Consider the following 7,692-nt stretch of genomic DNA (forward strand, 5'->3'; position numbering starts at 1 on the left):
GTAAGATACCAAGAATGGTCAAAAATGGCCAAGACTGGAGATGGAGGACCTGGGGCCAGATTCATGAAGCAGTTACGCAAGCACTTACGAACCTGTACATCTTTTCTCGATCTTTGGCGGTTTCGTTTACAACTATAAAACAGTTAATGAGCTCCGAAGCACCAGGAGGCTGTTTATAACAATAGCAACAATTGATTGGGAAGTTTTCATGCTTGTCAACTGTTTAATAAATGTAAACAAAGCCGTCAAAGATTGAGGAAAGATGTACAGGTTCGTAAGTGCTTGCGTAACTGCTTCGTGAATCTGGCCCCTGGAGAGCTAGGGGCACGATAGGCCTGGAACGGGAAATCAATGAAAGGTTTGAGATGGCGTATGTGGTCAGAGAGAGGAGGAGGAGGCTGGCCCTATGGTATTAAGACTGATCTGGCAATATCAAGAATGACCTGAGTGGGTCAATCACTAGCTCAAGATTGTTGACTGTTGTCTGATTATTCTGGAAAGTTTGTTGCGTTGGCAAGGCTGGCCCTAGTGATCCAGGAATGGTACAAGGTTAATAAGGAACAGGAATGGACCAGGAGAGGGGGAGGAGGGTGAGAAGGAATTATTATCAAAGGAAATCGCCAAGCCATTACAACTATATAACACTTGGAAGGGGGGTCTGGATAAGGATTTGGGATGGTACGGAGGGATGGTATGGTGCCCAACCACTTGGACCATCGGGGATTGAACGCCAACCTGCATTAAGCGAAACCGTCGCTCTATCGTCCAGTAGAACGTTCTCCGGCTGGGGAGAATGACTTAAATAGCCAAATAATGTCTCAGAAACAAAATCGACAGTCGACAGATTCGGAATCGATTATACAAAGTTGAGGCATCTTAAACTGGTCGATGGGAGTTAGAAAAAGCACGGAGCCGTTGTCTAGTGCTTGAAGAACACCTGGAAGTCTGGAACGTCTGGGGAGGAGTCTTCGTGTTAGAGATTACTGGAGTGCCAAGTCAAATATATAATTTTCGGGGTGGATCTTAGACCAAAAATGCCCGAGAAGAGAAAAGTGTGTTTGGAGGTTTTCCTTTGAGTCGAGACTTATTTATGAGTGTCCTGAAGGGTCATATTTAGAGTTGGTCCTCTTAAGCTCATAGAACCAACGAGGACTTGACAGCGTTTGAAATGCTTAAAGAAGGCGTTTAGAAGCATCGCAGAGAATCGAAGAGTCTTTGGAAAATTCTGGGTGGTCAGATACGGACTGAAGAATCGGTCAGTCGGGTGGGGGTATCTAGGAGCCCTAAGGAATGGACAGAAACGTCGGTCAGTCGGTCAGAAAGCTTGGTTGTGGATAGACAGGAAATTAAGAGTCAGTCGGGAAGAGTCGGAGAGATTGAAGTCTCTTTATTTCGTTCCTTTAACAAGGACCTCAAATATTAATATCTATTTCCATTTTCTACGAGATGGAGCCTCGGGGGAGAATATTTTTAAATTAGTTACAATCGCCGTTAATAATAATATTAACCTCGCTAATAATTTATTAATACAATATTTATGTCGCCATGAATCATTTTAATACATTAACGAAATACATATTATTGCGGAGCCAAAATTCAGATATTATCACCGATATGAGAAGTCTGAAAACTGAGGAGAAATACTTCGTCGAAGCCCGGAAAGCCGCTTGACATTTTTGAGTTGAGTAAAGAGACGTATCCGTTACTCAGTCTCTCGAAAACTGTCCATTGTCTTCTGTCTCTTTGATGTTTTGTCCCTGGAGGAGGAGGAGGAGGAGGGGGAGGAGGAGGAGGAGGGGAGACAGCCTCGCGGAGGACCTGTCTCCCTCAGACACTTCAGTCCGCTTTAATTGTCCATCAAAATTTAAGGATTTCTCGAGATATCTGTCAAAAAATTCCACACGATGGGTCTGTTGACTCTCTTAGACAAGTGGACGGAAAATAAGCCAAAGGGGTATTTGCGTAGACGGGGAGGCAGAGGGTAGACAGTGGCACAGACGGAGAGACAGAGAGAAAGAATACTGCGAAGACTGCATGGAGGCAGGGGTAAGACCATGGCATAGACAGAAGGTACAAAAAGTTTCACTCACACACACTGGAGTTTACGACACTGAGACATTAAATGTATATAATGCTTTCGTATATTTTATACTTGTTTGGGGCCTCCTGCAGTGCTCGGGCTGACCCCTTCCACAGGCCCCTCCCACACACACTTAAAAGTCTCCCTTTCCCTCACATACTTCCATCCCGTCTTCCCCTCCCTCCACACACACACCCTCCCCATCTCCCACTACACATATTCCCCCAGGGGCCTCCCCAAACATACTCCCTGTCTCCTCGTAAAGATATCCTCCCAATCTCCCCCCCCCCACACACACCCTCCCCATCACCCACTACACATACTCCCCCAGGGGCCTCCCCAAACATACTCCCTGTCTCCTCGTAAAGATATCCTCCCCATCTCCCCCCCACATACAACCTCCCCATCTTCCCCAACATATAACCTTCCCTCTCCCCCATAATAACATTCTCCAATTCTCCTTCATATATATCTTCCCAGTCTTGAGCCACGTAAATCATCCGGATCTCCACACAAATACACACACTCCCCGTGACCCCTACACACACCCTACACGATTCACTTCATCACTGTAAACATTGTCACGTTACACTGTCTTAATGACAGTAAACAACACAATATCCACCTCCAGTTACAGACACCATACCCATCATTCACACATACTCTCGCCATGTATTCCTATCACTGTAACCATTTTCGCTACACACTATATCACTGTAATTAGTTTTAATGCAAATCTGTCATCTGAACATTTGTTTAGGATGTCAGTATCTGAATATAATAATATTTGAAAGAATGTTATATCCTACTGACTTTTGATTCCACATTCCTGTGAGACTCCACGAAATCATCAGCCACCATGAAAAGTTGTGTGAGGCTAGCCCTTAGCGTCCGTTGTAAAACTTAGAACAGATAATCTCTTTTTATAAATAGATGAAATAGCCACCAGTAGGTGAGGGTCTCTGTCTCTCTCCCTCCTTCTGTTTGTCTCTTCCTCCCTCCCATTCTCACGTCTTCCCATTCTTCTTCCTTCCCTCCCAGTCTCTCTCACTCCTTCCCAGTCTCTCTCTCTCTCTCTCTCTCTCTCTCTCTCTCTCTCTCTCTCTCTCTCTCTCTCTCTCTCTCTCTCTCTCTCTCTCTCTCTCTCTCTCTCTCTCTCTCTCTCTCTCTCTCTCTCTCTCTCTCTCTCTCCTCCCCATTCTCCCTGGACAAGTCGGGACTCAATCCCCCGACCGTCCAAGTGGTTGGGCACCAATCCTTTCTCCCCCATCCCATCCCAAGTCCTTATCCTAACCCCTTCCCAGTGCTATATAGTCGTAATGGCTTGCGCTTCTCTGATAATTTCCATCCCCCCCCCACCACGAGTCAAGGAGTCCTCTGAGAGAGACCATCTCCCGTTCCTCCACCTTTATCCCTCCCATTCTCTCTCCCAGTGGCTAAAACATGCTCGAGTAATGTTGCATCAGCATTATTGATGTTGCGTCAATGTTGAATCGACGTTATCAAAGTCAATATCTTTTTCTTTTTTATTATTAGCACATTTAGGTATAACTGCATTAGTGCAGGTGGCCCCCCAGGCTATATGAAGAGGCGTAGAGAGTCAGAAACTAGCTACGTGATGCTGAAGAAAGTCGATATCAGCTGGAATAACTATTGATCACTCTATGGATAAACAGACCTGCATTTCAGGCTTGTAAGGATCCACTGGTTGACGCAATAGGAACCAACCCTACTTTAAGGAGAGACTTGGTGTCGACCCTTACTATCCTATTACACCCGCATAGTTCACCATGGCCTTCAGCCTCGAACATACAGACAGACAGACAGACATTCTATCTTATAGATATAGACATATATATAGATATAATCTCTATTAGATAAACAGACGCTCCTTGAGTGTTCACCCTTCCCTGAATTTTGGATGTAACTCTTAACTGCTTTCAATATTTTCTTATTTTATTTTTACTCGCCGTTTAGAATTGAATCTTACAATATTTCCAAATGCATGTTGAGTTTTATCTGTGTATCCTGCGTCTCATGTGAGGAAAAATAGTTATATCTGAAGTCCAAAATTTCACGTATTAAAATGGGGAAATTGTTGATTTGAACTTTGTCAAAATTTGAATTATTGATTTGAACTTTAAAATCGAATTAGTTCGTGTAAATGGTAAATATAAAGATGGAGGCAGTCAGCCAGACAGTCAGAAAGTCAGACACTCAAACAGTCAGACAATCATACAATCAGACAGATTATGATAGCGAGACGCTGCACGATATTTTCCCTTCTCTCTAAGCACGTGAGGAGGTGGAAGTGTTTGAGTGTTTGGTCTCCTTTAAGAGTAGCGGTGAGGAGTGAGGTCCCGATTGAAGGGCGGGGCTTGCTAACAGGGGCGGGGCACTGTCTGTGGGGCGGGACTCCTTCTGAGAGACAGGAACCGGTTTGAAGGGACGGATCTGACAGACACAACACCCTCCACCACAGCACGAACCACCACAACACCAACCACAGCAACACAACCAGGCTAATCACCACAACACTGGGAGCAAAATTGTCTACTAAGAGTTAAGTCCAATCACAACTTCTCTGGATTTGAAAATATTTCAAATCTAGTAAATTCTGCTATAAGAATTATTGGTGAAATTAATTATATTCATGAAAAAAGGTATAATTACTAAGTGTTGACCAGAACACACACAAGAAGGTGAAGGGACGACGACGTTTCGATCTGTCTTGGACCATTCTCAAGTAGATTGTGAGAATGGTCCACAATCGACTTGAGAATGGTCCAGGACGGACCGAAACGTCGTCGTCCCTTCACCTTTTAGTGAAGGGACGACGACGTTCATTCTTCATTCTTCAGTCTGGTCAACATTCTTCAGCCACGTTATTGTGACTCATCGCCTGCATATAATTACTAAGCTTATAAAGAGTCTTATAGTGAGCAAGGAAGACGCTATAGTGAGACTCAGACGTGCTGCGCTATAGTGCACAGGTAGACAGCTCCAGCACAGTCTGTATGAATTAGCCACATCACTCAATTGAGTAATTGAGTAACACTGAAGCAAACTGCCTTCGAGTCTTTGCCATGCTCTCCCCAACCCCCAGACGCACACTCATTCATTTTAACATATTGTGTATTAAAAATGATTTTGTTCTCATATGTAAGTTCATATTTTTATATATATATAAATCGAATTACTCAATTGAACTTTGTTAAAGTTCAATTGAGTAATTGAGTGAATATATGAATATTTTGACATGGAAAATTAGGTAATTATGAGGAGAAAGCGCTAAGCCAGGTCGACTATATGGAAATACACCATAAAGTTACAAGACTAGAAAGAGGGAATTCCTACAACAATACACAGAACAATCACCCTAAAAGGACATATAACAATGATACAAATTTACCGTCAGGGTGGTTCAGTGGTTAGCGTCAGCCAATTTGCGGATGAATAACGGAGCCCACAAACTATCCTCGTTCATAAGGCTCCGGGATAGGCGGTTCAAGTGAACCAATTCCAGCTTGAGTAGTTATTGTGAGTACAGGAGATGGTGAGTCTCAGAGTCACCATCTCCCTCACTCATGGTGAGAAGGAGGGAATTATCAGGGGGAAAGAGCCAAGCCATTACGATATTATATTGCACTGGGAAGGAGTCAGGATAACCATTTGGGATGGGACGGGGAGGGAAGGAATGGTGCCTAACCACTTGGACGGTCGGGGATTTTGAACGCCGACCTGCTTCAAGCGAGACCGTCGCTCTACCGTCCAGCCCAAGTGGGTGGAACACATGGATGAGACTCGTGCCCTCCACTAATCAAGGTCTTGCCACGACTATTTACGAGTAAGCATTTATTGGACTGCTGTCCGTCGGAGGCTACGGTGGTTCCCTGTTTTGCCTCGGCTGTTACAGGAATGGTTTTCGGGGGACGCTTTCAACTGTGTGCTGTCAGTGAGGCACACAGTTGCTGTGTGCCTCACGCTGTAAATGCTTCATTGAAAGCTGTAAATGCTTCCCTGAACGCTGTAAATGCTTCCCTGAAAGCTGTAAATGCTTCATTGAAAGCTGTAAATGCTTCCCTGATCGCTGTAAATGCTTCCCTGAACGCTGTAAATGCTTCCCTGAACGCTGTAAATGCTTCCCTGAATGCTGTAAATGCTTCCCTGAACGCTGTAAATGCTTCCCTGAATGCTGTAAATGCTTCACTGAACGCTGTAAATGCTTCATTGAAAGCTGTAAATGCTTCCCTGAATGCTGTAAATGCTTCCCTGAACGCTGTAAATGCTTCACTGAATGCTGTAAATGCTTCCCTGAACGCTGTAAATGCTTCCCTGAATGCTGTAAATGCTTCCCTGAATGCTGTAAATGCTTCCCTGAATGCTGTAAATGCTTCACTGAACGCTGTAAATGCTTCATTGAAAGCTGTAAATGCTTCATTGAAAGCTGTAAATGCTTCACTGAACGCTGTAAATGCTTCCCTGAAAGCTGTAAATGCTTCCCTGAACGCTGTAAATGCTTCCCTGAACGCTGTAAATGCTTAATTGAAAGCTGTAAATGCTTCACTGAAATCTATAAATGCTTCCCTGAACGCTGTGCACGTTTCACTGAACGCTGTAAATGCTTCATTGAAAGCTGTAAATGCTTCACTGAAATCTGTAAATGCTTCACTGAACGCTGTAAATGCTTCACCCACGTACCACAAATACAAATAATCGCCAACAGAACCTAAACACCTAACCTAACCTATCCTATGCCTAAATATGCACAATATGCTAATATATATCAATATTAATTTATATTTGAGAAAATTTGTATTATGAATGAACAGCATGTATTAACATTGATGAATGCGTCTTTGGGGTCGACCGCTGGATGGAATGAAGTTGAGTCTAGGACGGGTTCATCTAACAATGCTGCACCAACGATCTCTGTTCAAACCACGACGCTGGAAATGCTTCACCCAAGTATTTCAAATACAAATATTCGCCAACACAAATAAACACCTAATCTAACCTAACCTAACCTAACCTAACCTAACCTAACCTAACTTAACTAACCTAACCTAACCTAACCTAACCTAACCTAACTTAACCTAACCTAACCTAACCTAACCTAACCTAACCTAACTTTACACACACAAGATTTTTATATATATATAAAAATATGAACTTACATATGAGAACAAAATCATTTTTAATACACAATATGTTAAAATGAATGAGTGTGCGTCTGGGGGTTGGGGAGAGCATGGCAAAGACTCGAAGGCAGTTTGCTTCAGTGTTAGGATCTTACTGACCACGTTTGGGTTCAGTTGAGGTCGTAGCGTGGCCAGAAAGAATAGATTTTCCCTGTTTCTTGGACTTGTGTAGGGATCAGAGTAGGATTGTGTTTATTTCAATAGCGAAGAGGAAAGCAGCTGAACGGTCTGTTGCCTGTGTTGTAGGCTAGGGTTGGCCCGCTTGTATTCCTTTGTTAAAGTTGGGTTTGACAGTGTTGCTGAGATTTCGTTATACAAGGAAGAGACTCGTGGGTTCAGGGACGAGGTGTCAGACGGGTGAGGGGTGAGAGCTGGTCTTCATCAACCAACTGTAAAAACTACAATTATATA

The sequence above is a fragment of the Procambarus clarkii genome, chromosome 8 (genome assembly GCF_040958095.1).
Source record: "Procambarus clarkii isolate CNS0578487 chromosome 8, FALCON_Pclarkii_2.0, whole genome shotgun sequence".
Classification (NCBI taxonomy): domain Eukaryota; kingdom Metazoa; phylum Arthropoda; class Malacostraca; order Decapoda; family Cambaridae; genus Procambarus; species Procambarus clarkii.